The following is a 14,927-nucleotide window of genomic DNA, read 5'->3' as shown; positions in this document are numbered from 1 at the left end:
ATACCATGCACATGGCATTATTCATTTTGAAGGCCTATTTTTCATCAGACAGGACAAGATGCCTTCATATGGTCAGGCACATCTTTGTCCATGAAAAGGAAATTGTGCTCACTTGTAGATTCAGGTTTTTATCTGAGGAAGCCTCATTCTCTACTATCTGTGCAACTCTAAACTTTTTTTTTTTTTGGTTCCTTCAGGTCAGTATTTGACTCCTAGCAACTGCCTGGACAAGTCCCTGCGGTTTTCTTGGCAAGATTTGAGAAGTGGTTTGCCATTGTCTCCTTCCTAGGGCTGAAAGAGAGTGACTGGCCCAAGGTCACCTGACTGATTTCATGCCTAAGGCAGGACTAGAACTCACAGTCTTCCAGTTTCTGTATCTACTTTTCTCCCATTAAGGGAAAAGAAGCTGAGGGAACTATTTTGAGAAGAATATGCCTAGCATTAGAAAGGTTCAGTAACCCACTCCACGCACCCCATAAGTGGAGGCCACTTCTTGAACTACCTGTTCTCATGAGAATATATTCTAGAGACTTATTTTTCAATTTATAAAAATCAGGAGGAGAGTTACAAAAATTTCCTCTAATATGTATAGAGTATTTTCCTATGTACATGAAAAACATTTTTACTAGGTCATTAAAATAACAGCAACATATATCATTGCACTGGGTCCTGAGAACCTCTCAAGACCACTGTTCCCAATATTTGGAAGAATTAAGGAAATGATAATGCGCAATGTTAGAGAAACGTGGAGTTACAGTGAGAATTCTTTAATGGCAGCTATTAGATGCTTTTACTTAGCCCTGTTTGCTGAATACAGAGGGATTTGTTTCCTTATTCAGTCAAAAAGAGATGGATAGAAAGCTATGCCACCCTATTAACACTGCTTTAAGAACAACGTCCTGATACTGCTTCTTTCCATTCCAGTTTGTCATGATGGACATTAGCATTTCGCTTTCACAAGGAGAAATAAAGTTTTTTCCCCTCGTCCCTTTTCATGCCATGTATTTCTTTTGTATCATCTTCTTTGGTTATTGTTAGTGGTATCGGAATATTTCAGACTGAGCTGCCCAGCATCTTGAATAGAAGGGCTGTAGGATGAGTAGTTTGTGAACTGAAACCTTGTGTAACCAAGCTGGAAGGCTCTTAATCTCATTCCCATCTCTAAACTATGTACAGAAATATTTAACTTCTTTGCACTGTCATTTTGAGATGAATTAGTTATGGTCTCCATTCCACGTTAAGTAAAGTGGAGTAAGAGGAAGGCATTTGTTCTTTTGATATTTAAAATGAAACAATAAAAAGTCATACTTCACAGGAGAATAAATTTAAGCTATCATTTCTGCAGTGATAGTTCTGAAAATTGTTTTAGTATAGTAAATGTTTTGGCACCTGTTCTCTCCTGAAAACACAAAGTGTTAACCCATAGGTTGATCTGTTGTCCATTTATAAAGAGAAAAATGGATTATGGATCAGACGGAGAGCCACATTTCTTTTACAGTTCTGTCTTTATTCACTTATATTCTTTCTTTAGGGGAAAAAGTCATTGCACTTGATTATCTTAGCAATTTCAATCAATGATTTCAGTAAAATAAATTATTAATTGAACAATCAGGTATTACAGTAAAATCTGCATAAGATACAAAATACATTTTTCTTAGCAGCTTAATGCTACGCTTTGCCAAAACTTACAGTTAATATGCCTATCGAATATACTTAAGCAGAAATGAAACCTAAGTTACCTATGACATATTTATTTTTGTTTATCATCATTTAGAATGGATTCCTTCAAAATGCCCAAGTTAATTTAAGAAACACAGTGGATTTCTCTTTCTTAGATCAACATTTTCAAATAAATAGCTTAACTGCTTGATATGACAATCTATGCTGATATAAACTCAGGTATTATCTGTAAAGGACTTCTTCAATCTGGAATTTCTTCTTACATCCTATAATACGTATGAAGAAACACAGTGGAGACAACTAAATCAAAATGTAGTATCAAATTCAATCAAATCTGTTCAATCAAACTCTAATTCACCTCTTTAATTTCTCAAGCCCAATAGCTCAAGTAAGCAAGTTTAAGCAGGTTGGTAAATGAAAGCTAGATAGGCAACACTCAGCCAGAAATCAGGCAGCAAACAGTGCCTATAACCTGTCACTTCAGAGCTATAATCTGGTTTTCACTTTAGCAGCAACTTGTTTACAAGGAAGGAATGCAATAGACCTTGAGGATTTTTATCAGGCAATGCTATGTCAACTGTGCTAAGAGAATCTTTACATGCTGTATGTCTGTCACTGCTTTAGTTTTAAGAATCAGCTGGTGCTATTGTTATCCCCTCCCTCTCTTCCTATCATCATCATCTGATTAAGCTTCAGTTCCTTCCAATGACCTATAGTCCCAACTAGGATGAAATTTCAATGCAATGTTCTTTATAGAATTTGGAATCTCTGATATAGAAGCCAAGCAGATTCTACCAGTTGTGCACTGTTCCTACCATACTCTTTCAGTTCTAAGGAAGCATATCCAGAAGGTTTACCGGATAGTGGAATAGTGGATGAAATTGTTGTATCCTGGATCAGATTGTTGATGTGTACAGTGTGTCCACTTTAATTGGCAATGACAGTCCAGAGTCTGAGGCAGAGATCAATTACCTTCACATGTTAACTAAAAGAAGGTATATGAGTTGAAGAAATGCATATGCCACTATCCCATAGGTAGAGAACTGTGCTCAACCTGATAAGGAAAAAATTACATAGATTTCATGTAGATTTGATGTTTTTTCCCAGATTATTGCTCCTTCATTATGCTCAGAGAATTTTCTTTCACGTGGAAAATAGGCATTTTCACCAGTTTCAGCTTAGGACTATACTAAATTTAATTACTTATGGGCTATTTCTTTTCCTAGTTGTGATGCATGTTGATCTTAATAGTAGTTACATATTAAAACCTCATGAAAAGATTAAGATTTATTGCAAGCATAGGTAAGCTCTTCATGATCGAATTTGGCATAATGGTAAAAATGTCAATTTGTGGCAAGCCACAAAAGGATTTAAAAGATAAAACCAACACCTTGGTTTTTGGTTTTTTTTCTGGAAACTAATTGATAGGAAGCACAGTGCAAGAAACTTAAAATGGCCGTTAGAACTCTGTAGTGTTCTGTCCAAGATTTAAATAAAGCCGTGGCACAGTCCAGCTCTGGAATGAATCTGTGGCTAGCCAAAACAAGGAAACTGGCCAGTGGAGAAGCATAAATTAAAAATGCATTTGAAGACTGAAAGTGCAGAATACCAGAATGGAAATATAACTTAAATCCTAGAAAAAATGTTACCCGTATTATACCATTAACTTACATTGGGATTAAACTTGTAAATATAATCATCTACAAATTTCTGTTTAATAGCATCATGGATTGATCCTACTTCCAAGTAAAACTTTTTAATGCTTCCAAATAAAACTTTTTAATATTCAGAGTTCATTATATTCATTTCATGGAGCATCCAGACGATATCCTTTAGTCTTCAGCGCATGTTTTATATCCCCTTGGTACATTTTTTCCCTATTGACATAGATAACTGGTTTACATAAAAGATCAGAAGCTCAGTTTTCTGAAGGTAAGAATTACCTAGCTAAGGAAGTTGCCTATTGCTTTGCCCCAGAGGGATTTGGGAGGGAAGGGGAGATTGGCTTCCATGTTGATTTATGTGTGATACCCCATCTCTCTCTCCCAGACCCAAACTGTTGTGGGGAAGCGTGTGGGTGTTTCTCCCACTTATGTATGCACCATATTTATTTAATTATATCAGAATTCCCAGATTTCAAACCCATTTTGAAACTAGTTTCATGCCTAGCTTCTGGCAATCTTTTTTCATCTTTAATATGCAGAGTAGAAGCAACATTTTTCTAGATATGTATAGAAATGGGACAACAGATAACCAAGAAAGCAAACAAATGGTTATAGAACAAATCAATCCAGATTTCTCACTTGACACACAAATGACCAGCTCAAATTGTCATATTCTGGACATGTAATGAAAAGACCCAATTCCACTGAGAAGCCCATAATGCTAGGAAAGGTGGAAGGAAAGAGAAGAAGAGGAAAATCAACAGCAAAGTAGATGGACTCAATTATAACAACAGTGGCTGCACCTCTGAGAAACCTGAAGGGCCAAGTTGGAACAGGCCTTCATCCTGGAGAAGTTCTATCTATGTACTCCCTAAGAGTCATCATCAACTTGATGGCACATAATCAATCAATACATCAATCAATAGAAATAGAAATGCATTTTACAAATGCCCCTTTGGGAGCATCATGAGAAAAGTACAGGGTTGGGGATTTCATATTTACCTTGAAATGTAGAAATAACTACCTGAAAACAAACACTGTTTATATTAAAAAAGATTCTTCTATGCCTGTATGCCTATATGAGAACATCTCTTTTGAGAAGGAGGAGCAGATTGTTGAAGCAAGTACATATCTTGTAGCAGACAATCTCTAAACCATGGTTCTCTTGGAACAATGCTTTAAACATTGTTTTTGCTGACCTCTTAAATCCTGTTATGAAAAATTCTGTTCCAAATAACACCTTTTATTCATTGTTTAAAAAATACAGGAATTGTGCTCTTATGGTGAGCATGCTGACCTAGGAATATTTTGTTGTGCCAAAATTCTAGTGAAACCCTTGCACATCTTTACTGTAGTATTCAAGTGAGTGAACAGGAGAGGAGTGAAAGGAAAACAGGATGAGGCAGTTGGTTCAAATATCCAGAAGTTCAAGTACACCCAGTCATGATCTTCCTACTACCATGGATGGTATATTCATTTAGAACACTAATAAAAACTATGTGGAAGCTATATTGTAGTTCTACAAGATACCACCCCTTCATGGATCACTGCCTTGTCGTGGCAAAGGGGCTTGCATAACTCAGTGAAGCCATGAGCTATACCGTGCAGGGCCACCCAAGACGGACAGGTCATGACAGAGAGTTCTGACAAAATGTGGTCCACTGGAGAAGGAAATGGCAACCCACTCCAGTATCCTTGCCAAGAAAACCCCATGGACAATGTTAAAAGGCTAAAAGATATGACGCCGGAAGATGAGCCCCTCAGGTCGGAAGGTGTCCAATATGCTACTGGGGAAGAGCGGAGGGCAATTCCAAGTAGCTCCAGAAAGAGTGAAGCGGCTGGGCCAAAGCCGAAAGGACGTTCAGCTGTGGATGTATCTGGAAGCAAAAAGAAGGTCCGATGCTGTAAAGAACAATATTGTATAGGTACCTGGAATGTAAGATCTATGAACCAAGGCAAGCTGGATGTGGTCAGACATGAGATGACAAGACTGAACATCGACATCTTGGGAATCAGCGAACTGAAATGGACGGGAATGGGTGAATTTAATTCGGGTGACCATTATATCTACTACTGTGGGCAAGAAACCTTTAGAAGAAATGGAGTTGCACTCATAGTCAGTAAGAGAGTGGGAAAGGCAGTAATGGGGTACAACCTCAAAAACGACAGAATGATCTCAGTGCGTATCCAAGGCAAACCATTCAATATCACAGTCATCCAAGTCTATGCCCCAACCACTGATGCTGAAGAAGCTGAGGTTGACCGCTTCTATGAAGACCTACAACATCTTCTAGAACTAGCACCAAAAAAAGATGTCCTTTTCATCATAGGGGATTGGAATGCTAAAGTAGGAAGTCAAGGAGTAATCGGAATAACAGGCAAGTTTGGCCTTGGAGTACAAAATGAAGCAGGGCAAAGGCTAATAGAGTTCTGTCAAGAGAACAAGCTAGTCATAGCAAACACTCTTTTCCAACAACACAAGAGACGACTCTACACATGGACATCACCAGATGGTCAATACCAAAACCAGATTGATTACATACTTTGGAGCCAAAGATGGAGAAGCTCTATACAGACAGCAAAAACAAGACCAGGAGCTGACTGTGGCTCAGATCCTGAGCTTCTTACTGCAAAATTTAGGCTTAAACTGAAGAACGTAGGGAAAACCACTAGACCACTCAGGTATGACTTAGATCATATTCCTTGTGAGTACACAGTGAAGGTGATGAATAGATTTAGAGGATTAGATTTGGTAGACAGAGTGCCTGAAGAACTATGGACGGAGGTCCGTAACATTGTACAGGAGGCAGCAACTAAAACCATCCCAAAGAAAAAGAAATGCAAGAAACCAAAATGGCTGTCTGATGAGGCTTTACAAATAGCTGTGGAAAGAAGGAATGCGAAAAGCAAGGGTGAAAGGGAAAGATATAAGCAACTGAATGCAGATTTCCAGAGAATAGCAAGGAGAGATAAGAAGGCCTTCTTAAATGAACAATGCAAAGAAATCGAGGAAAACAATAGAATGGGGAAGACTAGAGATCTCTTCAAGAAAATTGGAGATATGAAAGGAACGTTTAGTGCAAAGATGGGCATGATAAAGGACAAAAAAGGCAGGGACCTAACAGAAGCAGAAGAGATTAAGAAGAGGTGGCAAGAATACACAGAAGAACTATACAAGAAAGATCTTAATGTCCCTGATGTCCACGCTGGTGTGATCGCTGACCTTGAGCCAGACATCCTAGAGAGTGAAGTCAAGTGGGCCTTAGGAAGCATTGCTAACAACAAAGCTAGTGGAGATGACAGTATTCCAGCTGAGTTATTTAAAATACTAAAAGACGATGGTGTTAAAGTGCTGCACGCAATATGCCAGCAAGTTTGGAAAACGCAACAGTGGCCACGGGATTGGAAAAGGTCAGTTTATGTTCCAATTCCAAAGAAGGGCAACGCCAAAGAATGCTCAAACTATCGCACAATTGCACTCATTTCACATGCTAGCAAGGTTATGCTCAAAATCCTACAAGCTAGGCTTCAGCAATACATGAACCGAGAACTACTGGATGTACAAGCTGGGTTTCGAAGAGGCAGAGGAACTAGAGATCAAATCGCCAACTTTTGCTGGATCACGGAGAAAGCACGAGAGTTCCAGAAAAATATCTACTTCTGCTTCATTGACTATGCAAAAGCCTTTGATTGTGTGGATCACAACAAACTCTGGCAAATTCTTAAAGAGATGGGAGTACCAGACCACCTTACCTGTCTCCTGAGAAATCTGTATGCAGGCCAAGAAGCAACAGTTAGAACCGGTCATGGAACAACCGATTGGTTCAAAATAGGGAAAGGTGTACGACAAGGCTGTATACTGTCACCCTGCTTATTTAACCTATATGCAGAGTACATCATGAGAAATGCCAGGCTGGAAGAATCACAAGTCGGAATTAAGAGGGAGAATCATCAACAACCTCAGATATGCAGACGATACCACCCTAATGGCAGAAAGTGAAGAAGAACTACAGAGCCTCTTGATGAGGGTGAAAGAGGAGAGTGCAAAAGCTGACTTGAAACTCAACATTAAAAAAACTAAGATCATGGCATCTGGACCCATCAATTTCTGGCAAATAGAAGGGGTAGAAATGGAAGCAGCAACAGACCTCATTTATTTGGGCTCCAAGATCACCGCAGACAGAGACTGCAGCCATGAAATTAAAAGACGCTTGCTCCTTGGGCGGAAAGCCATGGCAAGCCTAGATAGCATATTAAAAAGCAGAGACGTCACCTTGCCGACAAAGATCCGCATAGTCAAAGCTATGGTTTTTCCAGTAGTAATGTATGGCTGTGAGAGCTGGACCATAAAGAAGGCAGAGCGCTGAAGAATTGATGCCTTTGAACTGTGGTGCTGGAGAAGACTCTTGAGAGTCCCCTGGACTGCTAGGAGGTCAAACCAGTCAATCTTAAAGGAAATCAACCCTGATTGCTCATTGGAAGGATCGATAATGAAGCTCAAGCTCAGATACTTTGGTCACCTAATGCGAAGAGAGATCTCTTTGGAGAAGACCCTGATGCTGGGAACGATTGAAGGCAAAAGGAAAAGAGGACGGCAGAGGATGAGATGGTTAGATAGCATCACTGAAGCAATGAGCATGAAACTGAGCAAACTCAGGGAGGCAGTGAAGGACCGGAAGGCCTGGAGCAATATGGTTCATGGGGTCACGGAGAGTCGGACACGACTTAATGACTAAACAACAACAACACAAGATACCAAAACAAACCAACATCATAATGCAAAATACGCCTCTTGTCTGGGCATAGCCTGTTAAGTGAAAGCTGAAAATAATCCATCTCTCTGGGAAGATCCATATTAATTCAGCACTGAAGCAACAGTCCGTGTAGTCTGGTGTTTTTTAGTTTTTTGTTTTAAGTCGTCTTCAGTAATGATTACAAACTGCAATATGGAAGAAATTTATCTCTTTTCTGAGTGTGCTAGAGGAGTAATTTTTTTTGAAAAAGGTGGTCATTAGGATCTCAAAAGGAAAATAATAGCAACAGTAATGCAGAGGACATTATAAAAATTAATGGCCTTGTAAGTCAATTTATGAAGCTTCTAAATTCTTTGATTTTGCTGCTATCCCAGTTATTTAAAACTCATCTTTGCCACTGGGCAAATAATATTGCCCTGATAAATGTATAAATCTTCTCTTCATATAACTTCAAGACAGGAGGGTTGGAAAATCATTACATGTTTGACGACAGTTGCAATATCAAACTGATTTAGAAGATGTTCTACTTCCAACACTATAAAGCAAAAATGATAAAAAGAGATCAATAAAACTATGCTTACATTCATCAAACAAAAGGCAATAGAACATAAACATAACAGAAATATTGAAAGATAACTGAGCACCTCAGAATGGCTGGAGGATCCCCCCCTTTTTTTTTTTCTGAAGTAAACAGAGCATTTTCCAAATGAAGATGTAGTCATTGATAACTCTTCCCAACTTGACATCTTCCAAATGTGTTCAGCCTTCAGATATTTTGGGTAGGCATTCTGTAACTGCACTCCAAATACATTTGGAGGACATCAAGTTTCTGGTCCAGTTTCATGCCTATCTTGAAACAGTCCATTTAAAAAAAAAACAAACACCCCTGCTGATATATTTGCAACATAAGATATGTTCCTTCCCCTGCAGCTCACAAGTCTCATGAAATCCTTTTGCTGCAACTTATGTCAGATCCCTCAGAATAACCTAGGATAAATAAATACTGAAGAGAATAACTCAGTTTGTAAGATTAAACAAGTATACTTCACTGATTGTTTTGTTCTGGACACAGTGCCACCTATAGCTCAAAAATCAGCTGTACTGAATTAAAGTTGCTCACTTCTAGGGGCACGCTAATCAGCTAAAACACAGTTTGAAATTGACTTTGGGGATTCAAATGTGGCACAATTTGGTTTAAGTTCAAAATTCAAAGGCAGCAAGATGCAGTTTGAGCATATTCAAGATCCTTTCTGATAAAAGATTAGACCAGAGGCTATAATGAGAGAGCATTGGAACTTGAGACTTCTGGGGAGGTATGGTGAACTGAAGACAGCTCTGCAAAAGCAAATCCGATGACTGCAGCAAAGACCAAGGAATTGGTGAGTAGACTGGTTCCTTGGAACCTCTCTGGATAAGGACAGGGCAGGAGATTGCCCACATGTGCTCTGGATGGCTGCTCTTCATGAGGAGACCACAGGATAGTAGTTTTCCATAAGTTTGAGCACCAGGAGACAACAGGATTAGCCATCTTGCTCGCAACCACAGAGACTTTTAAAGGACATTAAGTTCGCAAACCTCTTTCTGATCACTTTTGGAAATTGCTCATTAACTACTTCTAAGCTATTAGAGACCTTTGGAATGACAAGTTTGAAAAATCATTGGGTAAGTTTATCTTCAACGCTGAACAAAAGAAAAATTAATTATTTCAAAATCTTTAAGTTTTTAACCTTATAAACAGCAAAAAGCTAAATAAGATTTTGATCTAAGAAAGTTTTAAACAGATTAAGGGTCCAGATAAATTTGGAATATTGACTTTTACAATAAAATTTTGAAATTAACTATAAAAAATAAACAGCTTCTCATGGGAAACAGACTTAATTTGGCTATTCTGGTTATTGCAAGTCATAACAAAGATAAGTGATGATTTTAGAAACTGGACACTAGAAGGGACTAAAAATTCTAAGCAGAAGAAAAAAAATACAAGCCTGTTTTTGATGTCAGTTAATTAATAAAATGCCTTCAATCCTGAAATAAAATTTTAATCATAAGTTTAAACATTTAAAGAATTTGAGATAAACAGCAAAAAGCTAAATAAGATTTTGATCTTAGAAAGTAATAAATGGCCTAAGGGTCCAAATAAAATTGGAATATTGAAACTTTTACAATAAGACTTTGGAATTAATTATAAAGAACAAACAGTTTATCATGGGAAATAGATTCTGTTTTGGTTTTTACAAGACATAACAAAAATTAATAAATTTAATGATTTGAAAACTGGACCCTAGAGGGGACTAAAGTTTTTAGGTAAAGATTTACAAGCCTGTAAAATTTTGCAAAATGTTATAACAATAAAAATATGGAAGGAGAGTTTTTAAGAATTGAATAAAAAAATAGTACGCACAATATCAACAATGTCAGTAATGATGTCTACTTCTATGGATAGACTATGTCCAAAAGATGTAATTGAAGAAATGACAGATGTAGAACAAATTTTATGTGATAAGATAGAGATGGTATCGAAAGTGGATTTACAACTGACAGGCCAAGTGAATGCTTTCGAGAAGGATGTTTCACTGGATCTATAAAAGAAACTGGCTGAGGTTTTAAAATTTAAAAGGGAAATACAAATGACAAACCAAAAGTGTGACCTTTTTTCCTACTAGATTTACAAAAGAGGCTTGTTAAAGCCTTCAAGAACTCTGTGCAATGGGACAAAGAAGAAATGGAGAAATCAAATCCTACCACAATATTTGAATGAACTAAAGATTAAGACTGTTAGAAGTGAAAGGAAAGAATATAAAGTTGGTTTATTTGATCAAGGTTAAAATAAGATATGTTGTTACTTCTGATTACCCTTTATGGATTTTCTGCTGACACCAGGACTGAAATGATGATGCTTTATGGATTTGATCATAGATATGAGATGGGATACGGATGAAGACATAAATGTTTGTAACTTTAGAGAGGGTGAAGAGTTACTATATTTGTTTATATTTGTGATGAAGGTTGGAAGTCGCTTCTTTATATATTTCTTTTCTCTTTAATATATTCTTAATTTTATCTTTCTTCTTTTTTTCTTGCACTTTTTACTCCTTTCTATTCCCTTTTCTTTATGTTTAGTTTGTATTAGATTTTACTATTATAATCTAAATTCTTAATACAAATTATTAATTATTAATACAATAATTGTATGTGTGTGTGTGTGTGTGTGTGTGTGTGTGTGTGTAAGCTTATTGGCACTGATGCAACTCCTTCATTGTTTTTGGCAGAACAGGAGGATTATGTCAGAGAAGATGGAGCCTGGGGTATAGGATTTCTCTCCCAGTGGAATGCATATACTTGTGATATGCAGAAGTATTCTAGGTGGAAACAACCTCCCTCCCTAATTTAGGAAAGATCCCAGGAGAGAAATGGCAGACCAGCATGACTTCAGCTGAGGCAAAGGAAACTGAGCATCTTCAGCAGAACATTTCATGAACCTGAGACTGGAGCAGCCTCTAAAATTCTTGGGTTTTAAAACCAAAATAAAATGAAGTAACATTTTGTGCTACTTAGCACAGTCTCTTTCTCTCTCTCTCTCTCCCTCCCTCCCTCTCTGGCCCATTATTTAGATTTTTGGGAGGAGGGGGTTGCGATAAATAGCAAATTCTGCTTTACCTTCAGTTAGCTCTCATTATCTGGAAATGTTTCTTGATTTGGGCTTATGGAAAGACCACTTCTAGTAGCCAACACTGCTTCAGCCACAAGCAGTAAAGGACCCATACTGGACAGCCTCCAGCCCACATTCAGAATGCTGGGAGTTGAGCTAATTGTCAGAGTTGTGTTGGCAGCAGGGACACAGAAAATATAATACCAGGACAAATGTGCACAGTTAACCCTTATGGCCAAATTATAAATTGGAGGCGGTGTCTGAAGTCTACCCACACTCAGATGGACCAGCACAGAGTTTCAAAAGTTGCTCTGAAAAGCAAAGTGAAACAACAACAGTCATGGTGAAGAACTGCTGCACCCTCAGCTTGGGACTTCCTAGGAGCCGGAGGTTGATGCTACGGATCCAAGGATGTGTGATGAAGTCATCACCTGCCATATTGAACACCCTCATGTTTGGAATGCTGATTCATTGGGCATTACAGGTGTTCCCAGGCAACCATGGCCAGATCCTGTCATATCAGGCATCATGATACCATTGAGGGATCAGTGGACATTTTCACATCCTCAGAAAGCTTAAAATAGCCTCTGTCTCTGCCTGTGTGCTGCCTTTGGCTGGGTGCTTCAAACCCCAACCAAGGAGAATACCCTCTCAGCCCACACTGAGCACTTTGGTGTAGGAATGTGTTAGCTGCTGCTAAAGGCCGGGTCTGCACTTTGTTTCCAATGACGTTAAAGAAAATTTGTTGACAGGTCTTCTGCCCAGCAAAAGTGCATCCTCCCTCCGCCCTCCCTCTGATTCTAAAACTCCCAGTCCTACCTGCCAGCAATCTGGCTGCTGCATTTTGTACCAGTTGCAGCTTCCAGGTTATCTTCCAAGGCAGCTCTAAACACAGCACACTGTAGTAGTCCTGGTCCATGCAAACCATAAGTGGTGCTGAAGTTGGTGAAAGCCTTCCCATCTGCTTTTCCTAAAACAACGTGTAGAACAATGTGCAAGGTGGCAAGTAACATGTGATTTGTGGCATGATTCTGTGGGAAAGCATACAGATAGACTTGTCTGCCAGCAACCCATTCCTAGCATCCCGGATGAACAGTGGCTACAGACCTTAAAAAAGAGATAATTTCTGCCTTCTCAAAGGGATCTAATGTAATGCTACTTCTGGGATGTGGGTATGAATCCTGCCTTCTCCTTCTTCACACTGCTTGCCACTTCAAACCACAATCTCAGTGGAAGAAGAAAGACACATTGCTGCTACCTTAACATGGTATACCTGGAGGGAACAGGATAAGCTTCACTTTCTTCATAGAGGGTCTTTCTAGCTTACCACCTCTGCCTGCCTCCATGCCCCCCAGGACTAACTGTACTTTTGACACAGGCTTCGAGGTAGACCAGTCTAGGAAGCCAGAGTTATGAATGCTAATACTACTTTTATTGTAAGGTCACAATAACAGAATCTTGCAAGTCTGAATACGCTCCCCCCGCCCCTGCTTTATCTTTGTGAGAACTAGGGATGGTCAAGTCTGAGACGCTTTCTCAGATTACATTTCTGCTTTGGACTCAATTTCTTTTATCTGACTGTTGCCTTGGTTGTGGCACTTCCTCCTGTTCCTCAAGGTTATCCCTACTTCCCATTACAACTGGCATAATGGAAACTACCAGAGTTCTTCTGGAAGAACCTCTGGATCTCTCTGCTCATACTACATTGACACCAGCCATACCAAGAAGGGAATGTTTACTACTGTGAGCATGATGAGTAGAGATGGGATATAAATCTAATGAGTAAGTCAATATTGCATACATACTATATCCTGAGATAAAGAAATAATTTAAGGTAATACACAAACACAGACCCACCCAAGAAATGAAGAAGACTCATTTGGTACAAGACAAGACAGACAAATAGCAGAAAGAAAATAGACTTTGTGTGTGTGCGTGAGGTGGGGGGAAGGGAGGAAGGAATGGAAGTGGAGTGAATGAAACAGCTGAAGAACTTTGGACAGACTGGTTACAGTCTATGCTCAGAGGTATGTGCATCCAAAAAGCATACTGTGAGAATGTTACTTCATTTTTAAAAACTAAGTTTTGTTGATATAGTATACAAATCTCCAGTCCCTAATAACAGGATCTGGATGCAGCTGAATGAGTGAGAAGGCTGTGAAGGAACTAGTCTTTTATCTTTTCTAACACTGTCTTTACATAATGTCATTTTTACCAGCTACTGCTCATCGTTGTCTTTTAGAGACGACGATACCTCTCTGACCAGATTAAGAAATCCCTTCCACCTATGCAGTTCCCATATCTAACCTACACATTCCTTTCCTACAGGCACAGCCCTCTGCGAGAAGCGCTGCCCACATCCAGCATACAGACAATACTTTCTCCATATCCACTGCAGATTTTTCAAACATGTGGCTGGATAATTTAAAGTTTATGCCCTACACCCAGATGGCCTTATAGCTGTGAGTTCTGTCTTAGGCAAATGCAGCCGTCACATCTTAGCATCTGCACAAAGCCTTGGGAGACTGATATCCTTTTCATTCATTCTGCTGGGACAAACGTCACATCATTAGCATTCAGAAGAGGAGAAGGAGGTGTCAGACCAGAGAATTAGTGCTAACGCATGATAACATACGGCCTTGTCAATCATACACCAATCATTAAACTTACTGGCTGCCAAGATAGATTTAGAAGAAATGCTACACTGAACAGAAGGGAGTGCCATGTGTCTGTATGTGATGTATCCTGTCTAATCATTCTTAGTGCAGTAACACAATTAGATCCTGCTCTGTCTTTATCCTCTCAAGATTTAATGATTCCACATTTAGGCTTCAGCAGACAAGTTTTGATATGATTTGTAAACCATGGTTTATGGCTTAGCTTTATGCTAACAAATTATAATTTAAAGAACCATGACTGAGCACAAGGTGTGATGAGGTTAACCAATTTAGTACAGTGCTTCATTATTTTTTTGCCCTCAACCCTGGAAGCCAGGTCTTTGCTGAAGTGTCCTTGAGACTTTAAACCTCTACTTTTATTTCACAATGTTGCTATTTCTGCATGTATAAGGATCCTGCTAAACATGTAAAATCTATTCCCTTGGGTGTCCTGAAATAAATCTCTAGAACCTCAGGGACCCAAGTGGTAAGGTTTATAAGCATCCTATTGGCTATCCTGCTC

Source organism: Python bivittatus, unplaced genomic scaffold (genome assembly GCF_059951505.1).
Source record: "Python bivittatus isolate LINGU-HERP-01145 unplaced genomic scaffold, Pbiv_v1 ctg000020_np1212, whole genome shotgun sequence".
Taxonomy (NCBI): Eukaryota; Metazoa; Chordata; class Lepidosauria; order Squamata; family Pythonidae; genus Python; species Python bivittatus.
Note: the sequence above shows the minus strand (reverse complement) of the source record.